The following is a 5,143-nucleotide window of genomic DNA, read 5'->3' on the forward strand; positions in this document are numbered from 1 at the left end:
GGGTGAAAAATTGGTACTCTTGGGAAAATGATAGCGTTGAAAATTTTATCCCCGAGACCAAAATGGTGGGACCGATAAGAACTGTTAATGAAGTAGAATTTTCTTCGATCCCGAAATTCACCATCCCACGACCTTCCAACCCAATATTCTCAATAGTCGAGTCATCTACCGAAGATGAACTACGAGTTGTAATAAATATTGACACCTCGGATTTCACCCAATTGGGTAATAGAGGAGAAAACTTTGATCCCGAGAATGAACGGAAGGAAATGTTAGGAATTGTCCACCCTAAATAAATATGTATGTCGGTGTATAATGATCCATTTGACCAAGAACCAGAAAAGAGACATATCCAGTTACTAAAAGCTACACTTAAAAAAGAATTAAGTAGTGACGATCGGGTGGGTCTAAACTTTAAACCCATTGATATATTATACACCACCCGAGATGTAAATAACTGGCTCACTATTCTAATTAACCAGAAGGATTATATCCATTAATAATTTGTGAAGAGTTTAACCATAAATAATCTCTTAACCAGCCCATCAAATAAGTGGAAGATTTGGAACTTATTCTACCGACTTCACATGTCGTCAGCCAAGTGTGGGGAAGTTTAACCCCACTTAACGTTAAATTCTGGGTTCGGGTTAGTGCATAACTCGTTAATAAAAATGCATGATAAATTAGGGTAAAAGTCATATTTTCAAAGATTAGCAAACAGTTCAGAAAAGCAACCGTTTTTGAAAAAACATGTGTGATAAAACAACGAAAGTAATGAACAAAGAGGAGCGCCATCTATTATTCGACGAGCTTTGTAATTACAAACTGGGTATTTTTAATCACTTTTCTACACTAATCACCCTCATGAATTTATAATTATAGTCTGATTTCATGCAAATGAGGGCATTGCATGATCTCAAGTGTGGGGAAGAGTTATAAATTCTCTCGAGTTTATACTTGGTTTATTTTCTAAATTTAATGAAAATTTGAAAAAATTTCAACTAAATGAATTCAAAATCATGTTTATACATATTTATGAATGATAAAACTAGGTGTTAATACCGAAATTATTGTTACCCTAAAAAGAGGACATAAATTGAGAAACAACTAAAACGCTTGAATTTATTTATTAGAAATAAAAAGACGCATGAAAAGAGCCAAGTGTGGTTAGAATGTACCAAGTTATTTAATTAAAAACTATCTATCACATGTTTCTGTAAAGTTATTGCAGATGCTTTTGTTTTGAACTATATTAATCAGTTTTACTCGGTATATTGTAATAAAGATGAAAGAAAAGATGGATCTACACGATGAATCAATTCCATCATTAAAAGGAAGTAAAGTCTTCCGAAAAAGAAATATGCTTCTTGATTTAGGTCAGGAAGTTGTCATCCAGATCAGTTGTAGAGTCTACGAAAAACCTTGAAAAGTTTTCTCAAAAATCAGCTGAAAATCCACGGACCTCAGCATCAAACAGGGTCGCCAAGTTGTCAGATTTATCCTAACCATGAGAAGATCTGTCTCGTAAAATGGAGAGGGTGCCGTGCAAATTAGCTTGATAAGACTAATGAGTCAGACCCCCAGAAAGGATAATCTCCTTAAAAGATTATAAATCAGCATTTAAGCCTGATATTACTCAATCCTTGAGATTGACCTTAAAGATTGAGAATTACAAACTCATGGAATTCGATGATATCTAAACTAGAGCTTGAACAAGAAAATATTTTGATCAAATTACAAACTGATTTGTTTTCTGAAAACCCTATTTTCAATGCGTTCATTACCATTGAACGTAAAATCCTGAGAATTCACCGAAATTCATTAGCTCACCTGAACCAAATCGGGTGCCAACCGTAAGAATGGTGGTTGCATAGCATGGTCGAAGACAGGACCTTGTGCCAGACCAACAAATTATAGGGTGATCTTTACTATTTCTCATATAAAGGATAGTAATAGCATCCGACACATTGTGGACCATGATTAACTGCATGTCATTAGACATTGCCTTAACAGTTTCTTGTTCAACGCTTTCCTTTACAACCGGACAGTAGTTTACCAAAAGGTAATATACGGAGCAAGTATACTGGACGTGTTGCTTTCTTAATACAAGGTTAGCAAGTGGGTGACACAAAACCGTAAAGTCGTGAGCTAAAATTTTAAAATCCGAAACCCACAAAACCCACAAAACCCACAAAAACATTTTGCAAACACCGGTGAAGGGTTATTCCAGAAAACTTATCTAGGGTAAAATCTATAATGAATTTTCAAAAGATCAAATGTTTTCATAAAGATCCAATTTCCTTAAAGGATCTAAATTTTCATAGTCATGTGGGACTGTAAACCATATTGTTACTATCATTGTTTATACAGCCGTATCAAAATCACTGATGTATAAAGTGTGAGAATAAAAAAAAGTGATTCGAGTGAAGTGTGATTTTATTTCAAGTTATGTATTGCTTGAGGACAAGCAACGTTCAAGTGTGGGGATATTTGATAGTGCTCCAAATGAACATATATTTAGTCGCAATATCACACTAATATGTAAAGTTTTTAGTTGTAATTATTCTATTTTTAAGTTGTAATCGTTTAAATAAATAAATGTGAAGACGAAGCACAAAGATTAAAAAATTGAAGAAAAAGTGCCACTAAAGCCTGAAAAGCGCCACTAAATCCATAGTGCACTCAAAAGTGCCACTAAAAGTGAGTTAAAGACTTACGCGAATTTTGGGAGTTAAGGAAAATAATTTTTTATGCAAATTACAAATTGCGAAACGCAAAGTACAAGATATCTACGCGTACGAAAGGACGTTCGAAAATCCAGAACCGAGACATAAACCGAGCATCAACGCGCGAGACAACGGACCTAAAATTACGAGTCAACTGTGCTCAAGAATATAATATAATATATATATAATTATATAAAATTATATATATTATATTATATATTAAAATAAAATGTCGACAAACTAGAAAACAAAAGCAAGTGAGCTGGTCCAGGGCGGCCATGCGATCGCATGGCATTTACACTTCAAGCCCATGCGATCAAATGGGCTACAGGAACTCGAATTTTGCTATAAATTGTCCAGTTTGCTCGACGAATTTTACAATAGATATCCATCTTTCTCTCCCTCAATGATATATATATATATATATATATATATATATATATATATATATATATATATATATATATATATATATATATATAGTTTTGTTTCATATTAGTTAGTTTGGGTAATGTAAAGGTATTTTACGGGTTTTAAATTCGGAACTCTGTCCCTGTAACACTACGCGATTAATAATCACTGTAAGCTAAATTCTCTCTTTTTAATTATGTATTGTACTTAAATTATTATTATGCTTATTTGAGTCGAAGTAATCGTGATGTTAAGCTAAATATTAAGACGGGGTTATTGGGCTTTGGACCATAATTGGGGTTTGGACAAAAGACCGACAATTGTGGAAATTGGACTATGGGCTATTAATGGGCTTTATATTTGATTAACTAAATGATATCTTGTTAATTTAATATAGAGATTTATAATTTAATGTATCTATATATAACCACATACGCTTGACTGGGTACGGTGAGCGGGATATTTCTAAATACTAATAATTATTCATTTGGCCGGACACGGGGATGGATTAATAGTCAATGGACTCATTAAAATAGGGGTGGATTACATTCAAGGAAAATTGGTGTAATTTTTAATAAAGTATTAAAACCTTAGGTTACACGCAGTCGATAACCTGGTGTAATCATTAACAATGTATTAAAACCTTATTACAGTTTAAGTCCCCAATTAGTTGGAATATTTGACTTCGGGTATAAGGTTAATTTGGCGAAGACCCTTGCACTTTATAATTATGACCGATGGACTATTATGGACAAAACCAGATGGACTTATCAAATAATCCAGGATAAAGAACAATTAACCCTGGGTAATAAATTAAAATCAAAACGTCAAATATCATGAGTACAGAAGTTTAAATAAGCATAATATATTTTATTTCATATTTCCTCGTACTTTTATTTATTGTTATTTATTTTATCGTTAGTTAAATATCATCATTTACTTTACGCTTCGCCTAAAATATAAAATTGACAAACAAGTCATTAAACGGTAAAACCCCCGTTTTATAATAATAATAATTGTAATATATATATTTATATTTTGTACAAATATAGTTAATAAAAATATAGTGTAAAATAAGCCGTCTCCCTGTGGAACGAACCGGACTAACTAAAAACTATACTACTCTACGATTAGGTACACTGCCTATAGTGTTGTAGCAAGGTTTAGGTATATCCCATCTGTAAATAAATTATATAAAACTTGTGTAATATTTCATCGTATTTCATAGTAAAATATAATAGTATTTCATACACCTTCGCTGCTTCATCAGGAGTGGTTCCATAGCTTGCAAGCCTGCAGTATTATCGGTTTTATCAATCTTCGCAATAAGTTTCTGTTGCAGTTTCAGAATCTTTTACCGCAAAAGAAGACGCATATCGAGTGCCATGATATCAAGCAGGGCAATAGAGGAACTTTAAACGCACTACTTATGCGATATATTTATGAGTCCCAAAAAATACCAAGTTTGAATGAGGATCAAAAAATTTCTGGTTTTTTGCATGCCATCAATCTGCAAAGACATCCAACGCTTGTGCGCTGTTTGAGAAGAGATGTTCCATCAACTTTTGATAAGGTGCATCAGGAAACATATGATTATATTAGAGGCGATGAGGATAGCGCTATAACCGCCACATGTGGATAGGGTAAAGATAAAAGTTGGAGGGATGATAATGATTCTTTCCGTGATGAAAACAATGACAACTTTCGCAGTTCAGGATATCCAAGGCAAAACGGTGGTGGTAGTTATCCGCGTAATGACAAGAAAAGACCCGTTCATATACATTATAAATGATTCACAATAGTTGATTACATCACGAGGTATTTGACCTCTATATGATACATTTTACAAATATTGCATTCGTTTTTAAAAGACAAACTTTCTTTACATCAAAAATTGACAGACATGCATACCATTTCATAATGTCCAACTATAAATGATCTAATCTGTCATTTACTTAATAATAATCTCTATTGAACTCAATGACTTGAATGGAACGTCTTTTGAA

This window comes from Rutidosis leptorrhynchoides, chromosome 1, assembly GCF_046630445.1.
Source record: "Rutidosis leptorrhynchoides isolate AG116_Rl617_1_P2 chromosome 1, CSIRO_AGI_Rlap_v1, whole genome shotgun sequence".
Classification (NCBI taxonomy): domain Eukaryota; kingdom Viridiplantae; phylum Streptophyta; class Magnoliopsida; order Asterales; family Asteraceae; genus Rutidosis; species Rutidosis leptorrhynchoides.